This window comes from Rhinoraja longicauda, chromosome 24, assembly GCF_053455715.1.
Source record: "Rhinoraja longicauda isolate Sanriku21f chromosome 24, sRhiLon1.1, whole genome shotgun sequence".
NCBI classification, from domain to species: domain Eukaryota; kingdom Metazoa; phylum Chordata; class Chondrichthyes; order Rajiformes; family Arhynchobatidae; genus Rhinoraja; species Rhinoraja longicauda.
The window spans coordinates 19,643,175-19,659,078 of NC_135976.1; the positions used below are offsets into that span (position 1 = coordinate 19,643,175).

At 55.3% G+C, this 15,904-nt stretch overlaps 1 pseudogene; it reads right to left on the reverse strand.

Annotated features, from left to right (window-relative positions):
* Positions 1 to 667: 667 nt before the first annotated feature.
* The window catches only part of LOC144605289 (ubiquitin carboxyl-terminal hydrolase 2-like), a 31,900-nt pseudogene continuing 16,663 nt past the window's right edge, over positions 668 to 15,904 (reverse strand).

Genomic DNA, 15,904 nt, shown 5'->3' on the forward strand with positions numbered 1-15,904 from the left:
GAGTGAGGGGGAGAGGAACCGTTAACAGACCCGTGTGGAGGAGAAAGAGACAATGTTAGTGCATGGCAGAGGTGGGGGGGCTGAGCTGACCGGGGAAGGGGTCGGCGAATTGGGTCAGGGTGGGTGACCAGTGGAGAGGGGTCGGGGACTGAGGGGTGGTGTGTCCGTGACCCAGGACAGAGGTCGGTGATCAAGGTCAGGGTGGGTGAACCGGGCTCGTCTAGGTGGAGTAGATGTATTACTGAGGTTAGGGGCCAGTGACCATGATTAGGGGGTCAGTAACTGGGGTTGTAACCAGGGAGGGGGTCGAGAACTAGGGGGAAGGGGGATCACGAGGGCCAACGGTGGGCAGGATGGGTGACTAGGGCCAGAGGTGGGGGTGAGGAGTCAGGGGGCACATTGTGGGGACGGGTGCCGGCCGGTTTGGGGTGGGGTAGAGTTCAAGGTGGCTGCAGTGACAGGGACCCGCCATCCTTCCCCTCCCCCCCCCCCGGCGACCCACACCCTCTCCCCCAGTTAGATGAGGCAGACACACACTCCTGTCCAAAGCCTTTACTGTAATCTGCTGCTCTCTCTCTCTCTCTCTCTGCCTCTGCTAAAGCTCCAAGGGTCGGCGACTGCACACGGGCTCGGCCTCACCTACCCACCCCCCCTTCCACCCCCCACCTCAACGCGACCCCACACCCTGCTCCAGCTCGTAGAACAGCAGGTAGGCCTCACTCGACACAACCTGGTTGTCCTGGATTAGCGACACCCTGCAGAGAGAGATAGAGGGCCGGGGAGAGAAGGGGAAGGCAAGAGGGGGGGGGGGGGAGAGAGGGCCGGGGAGAGGGGGGGAAGGCAAGAGAGGGGGGGGGGGGGGAGAGAGGGCCGGGGAGAGACGGGGAAGGCAAGAGAGGGGGGGGGAGGGAGAGGGCCGGGGAGAGACGGGGAAGGCAAGAGAGGGGGGGGGAGGGAGAGGGCCGGGGAGAGACGGGGAAGGCAAGAGAGGGGCGGGGGGAGAGATGGGGAAGTGGAGAGAGGGCCGGGGGGAGACGGGGAAGGCAAGAGAGGGGGGGGGGGGAGAGGGCCGGGGAGAGACGGGGAAGGCAAGAGAGGGGGGGGGGGGGGAGAGATGGGGAAGTGGAGAGAGGGCCGGGGGGAGACGGGGAAGGCAAGAGAGGGGGGGGGGGGGGAGAGAGGGCCGGGGAGAGACGGGGAAGGCAAGAGAGGGGGGGGGGGGAGAGATGGGGAAGTGGAGAGAGGGCCGGGGAGAGAAGGGGAAAGAGGGATGTGAGGGGGAGAGGGTCAGGGGAGAGAGGGACGGCGGGAGACGAGGTTGGAGAGAAGGAAAGGAAGAGGGGACGGGGAGAGCGGGACAGGAGGAGAGAGTGGAGAGAGGGAAAGGAAGAGAAGAGAGGAACAGGGGAGACAAGAGAGTGGAGAGATGGAAGGGAAGGGGGAGAGAGAGAAGGGAAGGGGAGAGAGAGAAGGGAAGGGGGATACAGGGACATAAGAGGGTGGGGGAAAGAAAAACAAGGAGAGATGGCGAGAGTAGAGAGGGTGGAGATAGAAAATGAGGGAAAGTGAGAGGGAAGGCAAGGGGGAAAAAGAAGGTCGGAAAGGGAGGGAGAGAGAGAGCCCGGTGAGGGGAAAGCAGAGAGGGAAGGGGGAGAAAGACAGAAGGGGAGAGGGAGGGACAGGGTGGACAGAGAGGGAAGGGGGAGAAAGAGGGAGAGAGGAAAGGGGAGCGAGCAGGTGGGGATAGAGAGGGGAGTTGGGAGAGAGCATTGATGAGTGAGGGGGAAAGGATTTGACACATTTTGTAACAGTTTTAATCATTGTTTAAAAACACAGTGACATTCTCTCCTTTAGTCAAGGGACAGAATCTCCAGTTCTGGTGAAAAGGCTTTTCCTTTATTCATTTTGAGGCTCTGGGCTTCACCAGCAAGAGCATCTCTTGCCAATCCCTCATTGCCCCAGAGATGATGTGTGCCAGATGCCTGCCTGACCCAATGCTGTCCTTCTGGTGAAGGTGCCTTCATGGTGGTGTCGGGGAGGCAGTGCCTGCACTTAGACCCAGTGACCATGATGGTCACCTTATTCCCAGTCCAGGTGAGATGAGACCTGGAGGGGAACCTGCAAGTGGTGGTGCTCCCCTGTTGCTCTATCCTTCTTGGTGGGAGATACGGGGGGGGGGGGGTTGGGAGGTCCTGTCGGAGTAGCCTGGGTGAGGAACCGCAGTGCATTTTGTAAATGGTGCACTCTGCAGTCACTGGGCACTGGTGGTGGAGGGAGGGAGTGTTTCGGGTGGTGGAGGGTGTTCAGGGAGTTGGATGGGAAGGGGGGGAAGGAGGGAGTGTTTAGGGTGGAGGATGAGAGGGAGCGTTGGGGTGGGGAATGGGGGGAGTGGGGGGGCCGATCGAACGGCTGTTTTCTCTCGGACGGTGTTGAGCTTGTGCAGAGTTGTTGGAGTCGCACTGACCCAGGCAAGAGGAGAGTCACACTGTCAACATGCTGTGGGGTGGGTGGGGCAGGGCCCTGGGGTGTCAGCATGGGAGTCGCTATCACAGGGACTGGGTCTCCATGCCGTGTCTGGTCCAGTGGTGTTTGTGGTCCAGTCTGAGCCCAGGATGTTGATGTAGGGGGAGCAGCCCGCAGGTAACAGGAGGAGGGGCAGTGAGAGCTGTGGCCTGCAGGGGGAGCCTGTGTGGGAAGGTGGGAGTGGGTGGGGGCTCACCTGTCTCATCAATTGTAATTCTCTGGAATTCAGAGAATCACTAATCAGCAGCAGGCCACTCTGCCCCTCCTGCTCACTTGCCTCTCACTGCCTGACAATGTAAACAGCCCCACTTCCCTGCCTATTCCCCACCCCCCTGCCCGGTCGGTCTGCCCCCTGTAACTCAGCCACACAGTGCCAGAGTGGAGTTCCCACACTGATTCACAAACTCCGCCTTTCGCCTCTCTGAAATGACGGCCCCCAGCTGTGTTTTGAATGAACTCATTGACTGAAGCACATCCCGTCTCAGTGAGGCAAAGTGTGTGGCCTCAAATCCTTTTTAGGTTAGTTTTAGTTTAGAGATAAAGCACGGCTACAGGCCCTTCGGCCCACCGAGTCTGCCCCGCCCAGCAATCCCCAGCCAATTTATATTTATACCAAGCCAATTAACCTACAAACCTGTACGTTTTTGGAGTGTTGGAGGAAACCGGATTTCCCGGAGAAAACCCACGCAGGTCACGGGGAGAACGTACAAACTCCGTACAGACATCACCCGTCGTCACCTGGTCTCTGGCGCTGTCAGGCAGCTGCTCCACGGCTGCCCCACGGTGCCGCCAGTACAGGCCAGCACACCTTGTGCCCTGCCCACTGGCTACAGTGACAGGTGTACATGAACACCAAGGCCCATGCACCAACACACCCAGACTCCCAGACGCTCCACAGAGACCCAGCCCTGCTGAAGGGGGGGGGGGGGGGAAGCTGCAACAGCTGGCACTGAGCTCAGGAGATCTGGCACATCTGGATCTGAACGCCTGGGCATGGTAAATAAAGGTGCGGGCGTGGGTTGGGCTGTCTGGTTGTGTTGTCCGCTGGCATCAGGAGGGAAACGTACTGGCAAGGGGCTTGTCTCGGTGACCCCCTGCCCCTGGAGTGGGTCCTGGATGCTTACTGTGCCTACCTGGAGTCGTTGTAGACGTGCCACTTGCCCGAGGACTTGCAGTACGCCGTGTAATGCCCTCCGTTTACAGTGCCGGTGTGGTTACAGACCGCATAGAGGTCGTACACACCGTTACCTGGGGAAACAGGCTGGGTGTGAGACAAGGTCAGTGTCTCCAAACCACACACACAGAGCCCACCACCCACACATTCACAGCCTGTCCCAGCTCCACACAGTCACAGAGCTAGACAGCATGGAGACAGGCCTTTTCGCCCAACTCGTCATACCGACCAAGTTGCCTGACTGAGCCACGCCTACTCACCCATATCACTTTCCAGGACATGAATCATTCAAGGGTCTGTTAAATGTTGTAATTGTACCCCGCCTCTAATTCTTCTGGCAGCTCGTTCCACGTACCTACCACCCTCTGTGTGAAAAGGTTGCCCCTCAGCTCCCTTTTAAATCTTTCCCCTCTCCCTTTAAACGTGTGCCCTCTAGTTTTACACTCCCCTAAACACTGGGAAAAATTCTGACTATTCACCTCATCCATGCCCTTCATGCTAGATTGCACATGCTGGTTAACAAGGTTTTGTAAACCAGCATCTGCAGTTTCTTGTTTCTATCATTCTGGTAAATATCCTCTGCACCCTCTCCAAAGTCTCCATATTCTTCTCTTAATTTACATCAGTTTAGTTTTAGTCTTAAACCTTGCGCGTGCTTCCTTTTCCTTTTTGACTTAATTTACAAACCTCTTTGGTCATCCAAGGTTCTCATACTTTGCCAACCTGATCCTTCCTCCTTCTTGAAACATGCCAGCCCTTAGCTTCGATCAATTGGCCTGAGTTCTTGCCTGCTTCCTTTATATTGCTCTCAGGCTAGAGGGTGAAGATTTAAAACAGACCCGAGGGGCAACAATGTGTACATTGTGTACATGGAACAAGCTGCCAGAGGAGGTGGTAGAGGTGGGTAGAATTACAAAGTTTAAAAGACATTTGGACAGCTACATGGATAAAACGTGTGGAGGTAAATTGACTAAATGCAGACAAATGGAACGAGCTCGGGTATCTTGGTTGGCATGGATGAGTTGGGCCTGTTTCTGTACTATGTAATTCTGTGACACTCACTCACAGTGCACATGCAATCATAAATACAAGCACACATGCAGAACTGTACACGTGCAAAAAACACAATCAGTAACACACACACACACACACACACACACTGCAAATGCTCACAAATGCACAGCTGCACGAGCTGTCACACAGCCCACTCTCCATGCAAACGTCACACACACACACACACACACACGGGACCTACGCTGCACGCCCGCTCTCCATGCAAACGTCACACACACACTGACCTACGCTGCTTGGATCAGCTGTCCAGGATCATGGAGACAGACACCACACACACACACACACGGACCTACGCTGCTTGGTTCAGCTGTCCGGGATCATCGAGACACCACACACACACACACACCACCACACACCACACACACGGACCTGCGCTGCTTGGTTCAGCTGTCCGGGATCATGGAAACACCACACACACAGCCCATGATCCACCCTCACCACCAACTACCCACATATTAATCCATGAATCCCATTTTTAAAATTCTCCCCACATTCGCACCAAGTGCTGGCCGTGGCAGCCCGTTGTGGGTCCGAACTGTTTATCTGTCTAAATACTACTAACAGCTGGAGGCTCTTCGGCCCAGCAGTACCACTCCATTCCCCATGCTCCCCTGTAATGAAGCAACAATATCACCCTCAGACCCCCGCCCCCAGCCCATGCGTGTGGGTGTCACCTCACCGATCGCTGGCCAGAGGAGCTCCCCCTGATCCACTTCTGGGGTCCTCTCACATCAATAACCTCCGGTCCTGTCCCCTCCCACCTACCCAACCTTCTCCCTGCACCCAGTCCCCCCCCCGCCCATCCTGCCGCAGCGGGAGACCCCCGACCCTCACCCACTTCACGGGCAAACACACTCACCCGCTCTCTCTGCAGAGTAGTGTCGTAAACTCATCCCGTACAACGGGAAGTCCACAAAGGTGGTGCTTTTCCTAATCGCATAGCGACTAAAAGCAAAACGATTCAGGTCTGAGGAGCTGGTTTAAAGGCAGTCATCGGGGAATGTGTGCAGGTGGATAGGGGGGGTGGTGAGACAGGGAGGGAGGAGGCGAAGAACACCAGAGAAAGAGGGTGGAGCGAGGGGAGGGGATGGAGTGAGGGAGGAGATTTGATGGTGCGAGGTGGAAGGAGGTAGCAAGGGAGACAAAAACGCAGATGATGAAATGGAGAGGCACAAAGAGAGAATGACAAAAAGTAACAGAGAGAAATTGAGACAGAAAAGGAAAGAGAAATACACATCAAGAAAAAATGGGGAGAGAAGAAAAGGGAGAAGAGGAGAGAGAAAGAGAGAGAAAGAAAGAGAAAGAAAGAGAAAGAAAGAGAAAGAGAAAGAAAGAGAAAGAGAAAGAGAGAGAGAGAGAGAGAGAGAGAGAGAGAGAGAGAGAGAGAGAGAGAGAGAGAGGAGAGAGAGAGAGAGAGAGAGAGAGAGAGAGAGAGAGAGAGAGAGAGAGAGAGAGAGAGAGAGAGAGAGAGAGAGAGAGGAAAAGGGAGAGAGAGAGAGGGAGAGAGCAGAAAACAAAAGTGAGTAGGAAAGGAGAGATAGAGAAAAAAAAAATCGAAAGAGACAAACAGAAAATGACAGGAAATAAGAAAAACAAAATTTTCCGAGTGTCAGGGAGAGTATAACAGAGGAACAGAGATCACCGCAGGAGAGAGAGTGGGACTGAAAGTGTGAGATGGGGAGAGACGGGACGGGGGAGGGGTGGAGCGAGTGAGAAGGGGCGACAGAAAGAGAAAGGATTGAGAATGGGACCAATGCCATGTGACCAGTGAAGGATACGGAGAACAAGAATCTTGGGGAATCTCTGGATAGTTAACTTCTTTGTGCTTCTCTTCCTCTGGTTACACCTCTCGCACATCTGAAGAGAGAGAGAGAGAGAGAGCATAATGAGGGAGGGAATCCCGCTGCACACTGAAGGCTGCAAGAAAGTGCAGAGCTGTGGATGCAGCCCAGTTCATCACACAGACCAGTACCCACCATTGACTCCATCAGCAATTCACACTGCTGCGGGAAAACAGCCAACGCTATCAAAGTCCTATCCTGCCCAGGTTGTTTGCCCTTCTCCCCTCTCCCATCAGGCAGAGGAAACAGAAGCTTCAAGTGCACACCAACAGGAACAGCTTCTTCCCCTCTGTTGTACTTGTGTTTGGTTTCATTGTATACATGTGTAGTATATCTGATTTGATTGCAAAGCACCCAAATAAAAAGCTTTTCACTGCACCTCAGTATATGTGACAATAATAAACCTAAATCTAAACCTGAACTGCTTGGAGACAGGAAGAGTGCATGATGCTTCCAGAGTGCAGGAAGGAGCTGGTTTAAACCGAAGATAGACACAGAAAGCTGGAGTAACTCAGTGGGTCAAACAGCATCTATGGAGAAAAGGAATAGGTGACGTTTTGGGTCGAAACCCTTCTTCAGACTGAGAGCCAGGGGAAAGGGAAATGTGCTGGAGTAACTCAGCAGGTCGAGCAGCGTTTCTGGAGAACATGGATTTCTGACATTTCAGGTCAGGACCTTTCTTCAAAAGGATCCCAGTCCGAAGTGTCACACATCCATGATCACCAGGGATGCTGCCTGGCCCGCTGAGTTACCAGTCACACATCCATGATCACCAGGGATGCTGCTGGCCCGCTGAGTTACCAGTCACACATCCATGATCACCAGGGATGCTGCTGGCCCGCTGAGTTACCAGTCCACACATCCATGATCACCAGGGATGCTGCCTGGCCCGCTGAGTTACTCCAGCACTTTGTGCTTTGTTTGTGATCCAACATTTGCTGTTCCTTATATCTCGGACAACATATTATTGATCAAATGTTCGTGGAAATTCTCTGAATGCATTCAAGAGAGAGCTGGATAGAGCTCTTAAGGATAGCGGAGTCAGGGGGTATGGGGAGAAGGCAGGAACGGGTTACTCATTGAGAATGATCAGCCATGATCACATTGAATGGCGGTGCTGGCTCGAAGGGCCGAATGGCCTCCTCCTGCACCTATTGTCTATTGTCTATACTATAAAGCTATAGACAGTGATATAGAGAGAGAAAGAAGAAATAAATGAAAGATACGCAAAAAAAGTGACGATTAAAAAAGGAAACGGGCCCAGACCTCCCAACATTTGATTTTACAAATTCAGAATTTTGATGTCCAAAATTCAGAATTTTACATCAAAATTCATAATATGGCGCGTAATGCAACTTTTCAGCAAAAAAAAGTATGCATGCCAAATGCACATACGCGTTGTGCTACATTCACGTGTGAAAAATGACTATTATTTCCAACAGTCTGTAGCTCTTGGACTACATGTACAATGTCAGGCCTACCATGAGTATATTCTGCTATTTATAGAAAGGTTATTGAACAAAAATACTTTTTACAACACAAAGAAAAAATGGTTATGTTTTTGTCTATTTTGCTTCTTCCTTACACAAAATATATGACTAAGTTATGAAAGAGTTTCATTTAAAATGCACATATCTAATGGACATACTTGCTCCAGTGGTCTTCAACAGCAAATCACAACAGTCATGTCCCCCCACCCCTCCATTCCTCCCTACTACACCCACCCTCCCACTACCCTCCCTACTCCCCTTTCCCCCCACTCCCACCCTCCCCTCCCACACCTTTCCCCCTACCTCCACTCACCCTCCCCTCCTCCCCCCTCCCATCCTCCCCCACCCCCGTCCGTCCCCCACCCACCCCCCACTCCCCTCCCACCCCTACTCCCCCCTCCCTTCCTCCACTCCCCGACCCCCACTCCCCCCTCCCCCGTTCCCTGCACCCCATCCCCTCTCAATATCTACGGGTCTCGCGCTATGCAGCGAGCGAGCCCAGCGGCGAGGTGACTCGAGCCCAGTGGCGAGGTGAGGCGGGGCCAGTGGCGAGGGGAGCCCAGTGGCGAGGTGAGGCGGGGCCAGCGGCGAGGTGAGGCGGGGCCCAGCGGCGAGGTGAGACGGGGGCCCAGCGGCGAGGTGAGGCGGGGCCAGCGGCGAGGTGAGGCGGGGCCAGCGGCGAGGTGAGGCGGGGCCAGCGGCGAGGTGAGGCGGGGGCCAGCGGCGAGGTGAGGCGAGCCCAGCGGCGAGGTGAGGCCGGGGCCAGTGGCGAGGTGAGGCGGGGCCAAGCGGCGAGGTGAGGCGAGCCCAGCGGCGAGGTGAGGCAGGGCCAGTGGCGAGAGGAGCCCATGGGCACGGTGAGGCGGGGCCAGCGGCGAGGTGAGGCGGGGCCAGCGGCGAGGTGAGGCCAGCGGCGTGAGGCCAGCGGGCGAGGTGAGGCGGGGCCAATGGCGAGGTGAGGCGAGCCCAGCCGGCAAGGTGAGGCGGGGGCCAGCGGCGAGGTGAGGCGGGGCCAGCGGCGAGGTGAGGCGAGCCCAGCGGCGAGGTGAGGCAGGGCCAGTGGCGAGAGGAGCCCATGGGCACGGTGAGGCGGGGCCAGCGGCGAGGTGAGGCGGGCCAGCGGCGAGGTGAGGCCAGCGGCGTGAGGCCAGCGGCGAGGTGAGGCGGGGCCAATGGCGAGGTGAGGCGAGGCCCAGCGGCAAGGTGAGGCGGGGCCAGCGGCGAGGTGAGGCGGGGCCAGCGGCAAGGTGAGGTGGGGCCAGCGGCGAGGTGAGGTGGGGCCAGCGGCGAGGTGAGGTGGGGCCAGCGGCGAGGTGAGACGAGCCCAGCGGAAGAGGTGAGGCCAGCGGCGTGAGGCCAGCGGCGGGGCGACGCAAGAGGCAGGGCGAGGCCAGCGGCGTGAGGCCAGCGGCGGGGCGAGACAAGAGGCAGGGCGAGGCAGCGGCGTGAGGCCTGCGGCGGGGCGAGGCGAGAGGCAGGGCGAGGCCAGCGGCGGGGCGAGGCGAGGGGCAGGGGCGAGGCCACCAGCGTGAGGCCAGCGGCGGGGCGAGGCGGGAGGCAGGGCGAGGACAGCAGCGTGAGGCCAGCGGCGTGAGGCCAGCGGCGGGGCGAGGCAAGAGGCAGGGCGAGGCCAGCGGCGTAAGGCCAGCGGCGTGAGGCCTGCGGCGGGGCGAGGCGAGAGGCAGGGCGAGGCCAAGCGCGGGGGCGAGGCGAGGGGCAGGGCGAGGCCAGCAGCATGAGGCCAGCGGCGGGGCGAGGCGAGAAGGCAGGGGCGAGGCCAGCAGCGTGAGGCCAGCGGCGGGGCGAGGGCAAGAGGCAGGGGCGAGGCCAGCGGCGTGAGGCCAGCGGCGTGAGGCCAGTGGCGTGGCGAGGCCACCAGCGTGAGGCCAGCGGCGTGAGGCCAGTGGCGTGGCGAGGCCAGCAGCGTGAGGCCAGTGGCGTGGCGAGGCCAGCGGCGTGGCGAGGCCAGCAGCGGGGCGGGGCGAGGGGCAGGGCGAGGCCAGCAGCGCGAGGCCCAGCGGCGGGGCGAGGCGAGAGGCAGGGCGAGGCCAGCAGCGTGAGGCCAGTGGCGGGGCGAGGCGAGAGGCAGGGCGAGCGGCGAGGCATGTGTTTTACGGAAAAATGGAGGTGAAATCGTAATCGCGGAATGAAATAAGAAAGCGGAGACTTTTCGCCAAATTGGGACGGGTTGGGAGGTCTGCAGGCTATTGTTAGCTGTGTGCTACGTGACAATGAGTTACAGGTAATAAGATTCAACAAGGCAACTTTAAACTTAGTACAACAACTTGGGTGAGGGAGGTCAGAGAGAGAGAGGGGATGCAAGAGTTACGAAGTGAGAGACATCCCATGGTTATGAGGACAGGGATCTATGCACAGTGCTCAGTGTGCAAGGAGCCACGCGATCCTTACCGGAGCGTTCTCGGAGTCCAGCTCCTCCTCTGCAGCGAAGAGGTTGAGGCACTCGGCCAGCGATACCCGGCTGGACACTGAAGCCTTCAGTGGGGCAAGAGGGAGCCGGGTGAATGCACTAGCCCTTGCACCCCTCTCCAGGCTCACACCCAGGACATGCTGGGGACCAACCCACCCCTCCCACCCAAACCCCCTTCTCAGCAGCCAATCAACCCCATCTCATTTAGAGCCCCCCAACCCTCAGTGGCCTGACACATCATCCTCTGGAGCCCCCCACTCCCCCCTCCCTCAGTGCCTCACCATACTCCTCTGAGTTCTCCACCCTGCCCCCCCCCCACCTCACTACCCCACCCACCCTCTCCAGAGCACAACATTCTCCTTCCCTCAGTGACCCCATCTCACACAGTGCCCCCCATCCCCAGTGCCCCCACCCTCCCCCTCTGGCGCACCCCACCCTCTGATCCCTGTCCCCTTCCCTCCCACACAATCCAGCACTCTCCGACCCTGGACCCCCCCCCACCCTAGCATCCTAGATCACCCCCCCTCATCCTCTAACCCTGGATCCCCCGCCCCTCACCCTCCCGACCCCACCGCCCGGTCCCTTGAGGTTCCCCTACCCAGAGCTCCCTCCCCTGCAGATTCCCCAACGCTGGAGCCCCCTGCCTCCCTTGGCCTTGCTCTCCTGAATGCGTGCGAGGGACCTACCTTGGGGATAGGCAACGAGAGGTCACAGAACACGTCGAAGGTGCTGGATTTGTGGCCACACGAGGAACACCTGAGTGTGCTGTTCAGCTGTCCTACAAAGAGATCTGTGCAGCAGGAAGTGGCATTGTTAATCTCTGTATCCAACCCCACACCACCCGCCCCAGGAGTGTGTGATGGGGCAGTGTAGAGGGAGCTTCACTCTGTGTCTGACCCGTGCCCTGGGAGTGTGTGATGGGGCAGTGTAGAGGGAGCTTCACTCTGTGTCTGACCCGTGCCCTGGGAGTGTGTGTGTGGGGCAGTGTAGAGGGAGCTTCACTCTGTGCCTGACCCGTGCCCTGGGAGTGTGTGATGAGGCAGTGTAGAGGGAGCTTCACTCTGTGTCTGACCCGTGCCCTGGGAGTGTGTGTGTGGGGCAGTGTAGAGGGAGCTTCACTCTGTGCCTGACCCGTGCCCTGGGAGTGTGTGATGAGGCAGTGTAGAGGGAGCTTCACTCTGTGTCTGACCCGTGCCCTGGGAGTGTGTGTGTGGGGCAGTGTAGAGGGAGCTTCACTCTGTGCCTGACCGTGCCCCACAGAGTGTGTGATGGGGCAGTGTAGAGGGAACTTCACCCTGTGTCTGACCCGTGCCCTGGGAGTGTGTGTGTGGTGATACAATAAATGCCTTACCCTACGATTTTGCTATCATCCCGCTCCAAGTATCGTTTCCACATCTGGATTGATTTTTCGTCGTCCTAGGAATGAAAAAAATTTGGCATCGGAGAGAGAGTGAGAAGAGAGCCTGAGACTGCCAAAGTGGGGAGAATGGAAAACAGAACCAGGCAGAGAATAGAGTGGAAAGGGAGGAGACGTGAAACAAAAGAGGAAAATAAAAACAAGAAACCCAAAGAGAGGAAGAAATGTCGAGCGAAGGGCAGAGAGTTGAGAGACGGAGAGCGAGGAAATGGAAACAGAGAGAGGGGTCAGGCAGAGAGCGCGTGTGGGGGGGGGGGGCAAGAGAGAATAGGGACAAAGGAGCAAGTGACTGCAAGAGATGGGGCAGAATCTGAAGACAAACTGTGTGAGAAAAAGGGAAAGAGGTAAATAGAGTAAGAATCAGAGAGGGTGAATGCTTCAAATAAAGATGCTGCTACTCATAAAGAATGGTGATGTCATGGAATAATACAGCACAGAAACAGGCCCTTTGGCCCAACTCGTTTATGACAACTGAGATGTGTATCTGAGCTGTTGGGGAAGTTCAAATCATCGACTAGGATAACCCTGTTGCTTTGCATCTTTCTGAGATCTGTCTATATTTATCTATGATTGACCCATTTCCTTCTAAGCCTTTCCTCTCAATGAACCTGTGCAAGTATCTTTGATGTGTTGTAATTATACCTGCCTCTACCATTTCTATTTCCCTCTGTGAAAAACCTGGCCTTCATCTCTCCTTCGAAGCTTTCCCCTCTGACCTTGAACAATCCCCTCCGGTTGTAGAGTCCCCTACCCTGGAATAAAGAGCATGAACATCAGCTTATCTATGCCCCTCATGATTTTATAAACCTCTATAAGGTCACGCTCCAGGGAAAAGTCCCAGCCTCTCCAGCCCCTCCTTATAAGACAAGCCCTCCATTCACTGGAACATCTTTGTGAATCTTTTCTGCCCCCGATCCAGTTTAATGAGACAGAGGGCGAGGAAATGGAAACAGAGAGAGAAATCAGTCACCTGGCCTGGCTCGCTTCCCAGCACGAGGTCTAATATGGTCCCTCCTCAAGTTGGACCAGCCACAAACTGTTCCAGGAAACTCTCTTGGATACACGCAATAGATTCTGCCCCATCCCTGCCTTTTGTACCGAGCAATTCCCAGGCAACATTGGGGGAAGTTAAAGTCATCCACCAGCATAACTCAGTTGTTTTTGCATCTTTCTGGGATCTGTCTACATATCTGTCCCTCTATTTTCAGTTGGCTATTGGGGAGGCCTGTAGTACAATCCTATTAGTGACTATGCTTTAAAAAAAACTTTACCCATATTGCCTCAGTGGATGAACCATCAAGTATGTCCTCTGTGCTGCTGTGACATTTTCCCAGATTATTAGAGCAACTCCTCCACCTCTTTTACTTCCCTCCATCAAATATCAAAACCATGGCGAGTTCAGCTGCCAGTCCTGTCTCTCTTGCAATCAAGTCTCTGTAATGGTCACCACATCATAGTCCCAAGCAACGATCTCAGAATCAGAATAACCTTTATTGTCATCCAAAAAAACAAGTCTTTTGGACGAGATTTTGTCACTCAACAATAAGGATCCAAGTTCATCAGTTTTACCCGAGATGTTCCTTGTATTGAAATAAACACAGTTCAGCTCAAAAGTTTCACCATGTTCCTTAACTTCTCTCTGCTTGTCCTTCCCCAACTGTTGTGGCTCAGTGTGCAGAGAAGGCACCAGATAATGCTCAAATCCACCAGCAGCAGATGCACGCAGCTCCAGAGCAGATGGCAAATCCATCCCCATCAATCCATCCCCAAACGCCTGCTCTTATGTAGGCGTGTCCATTCGCGGGCCACCTGCTTGTTACCCAGGAAGGACTGGAAGTGTTTTTTAAAATCTTTGAATGCATTCAAGTTGGCAAAGTTGAAAGGAGAGAGGAAGGGAGTAGATGCAGGAGGTATAGAAAAGATGGAGACAGACAGAACGAGACAGAGGAGGCAGGCAGAGGAGAGAGAGAGTGAGACTGGGGGGGGGGGTAGAAGAAAGAAGGAGAGAAGGCACAGAAAGACGAGTGGAGCGAGAGAGGGGAGGGGCAAGACAACCAGCCACGAGCACTCACCGCATTCGCTCCACACCTCCAGTGGAGCCCCGGATCCCTGACACCGACATGATGCTGGGAGATTTGCTGGCTTTCCGGTTGATCTCCATGTGGAGCCAGTCCATGAGGAAGCGGAGGAACTCCTGAGCATCCTGCTGACTGTGAGAGAGGGAGGTGCAGAGGGGCGGGATGGAGTGAATAAGAAAGGGAGACAGGCAGAGGGGAGGGTTAGAGAGAGTTATTGGGAGATTGGGGAGAGGAAGAAAGAGACAGAGAGGGAATAGTCAGTGAGCTTTCCAGGGGAATAGGAGACCGTTCGGCCCCTCTTGAATGTTACACAGGGAGTGGAGAGGGCCACTCAGCCACTCCAGACCTGTCATGCGCTGTCACAATGCTGAGTGTGGGATCGGCCATATCGCACCGACTGCCTCGTTCCATACATTAGAGTGATGTTTTGGGGAATGAATGGTTGGGTGTAGAGGTCGGTGTGGTGAAAGGTGAGGACCAGAGTTCCATCTGGGAGAGGGGAAGCGAGAGCAGAACTGCTGGACATGGTAGAGAGATGGGAGAGGGATCCATCCACGACAGCGTGGGAAATAACGTTTACTGACTAAACACGACTTGTCAGATCTCCTGAGTGCAAAGCCTCACCTTGGGAACAAATGTGGCAGAGATGAGGAAATTGAGAGTGAGATGTGGCTTCCTTGCAAAAAGCAGGGTGGGAGGACGTGTGTCATCAGATAGAGCCCTGCCTGACCCTGGGGACAGTTCTGGTCACCATGTACCAAGAGAGAAACAGTCGTAATGGAGCAGGTGCAGAGGTGCAGTAGAACATTATAAGGAATGGAAAGCAAGAGCTGATGACTGGAGAGGTCAGGGATCAGAGTCATTTAGAGATGCAGCGTGAAAACAGGCCCTTCGGCCCACTGAGTCCACGCTGACCAATGATCACGCGTACACTAGTTCTATCCTACACACTAAGGGTAATTTACCGAAGTCAATTAACCTACAAAGCTGCACGTCTTTGTGAATGTCGGAGCACCCGGAGAAAACCCGCACGGTCACAGAGAGAAGGTACAAACTTTGTACAGACTGCACCCAGAGTCAGGATCGAACCTGGATATGTGGCGCTGCGCCATTGTCATAACGAGCACGCTGCTGCAGAGATCAGAGCTGGGCTCCCCACAACCTACAATTTACATTCAGGACCTTGATAATTGAATCAAATGCCTCATCTCCAATTCTGCAGTGCAAAGTCAAGGTGGGCACAAGTTGTGAGGAGGGTGAAGAGTCGCAGGAGGGGCGGACAAACATTTAGCAGAGCGAGTACCATGTGGTTGGTGAAGGTGGTCTCCAGTCATCCACATTTCAAGATCGGGGGCATCGCCAGGAAAGGTAAAGTTCATGCCACAATCGTGCCAGGCCACAACCATCCATTGTCTTTGAGCACAGTCATTTCAGAGGGCATTGATGGGTGAACTACAGTGGTCGGATTGGAATTGTACATGGACCAGGTTGGGTAGACACAAAAAGTTGGAGTAACTCAGTGGGACAGGGAGCATCTCTGGAGAGAAGGAATGGGTGACGTTTCGGGTCAAGACCCTCCTTCAGACTAGGTAAGTGGGGCAGACATCTTTCCTTGGAGGACATAGGTGAGCCAGAAGGGTACATCTGTGGCCAATATTAGAGTCAAGGAGTCGTACAGTGAGTCTGTTTTGACCTTCAACTTCAATCTTACCCATCTTTCCAACCCATCCTACCCAAACCCATTTTCTCCCTGCATCATTTGAGCAGGTTTGGGTTTTTAAAGTTTGGACTGTTAACTGCATTTAACTTTACAGATGCCCTGTGTGAATTTGAACTCAGGTCCCTGGATTGTTAATCTAGCAATTTATCTGATACGCCA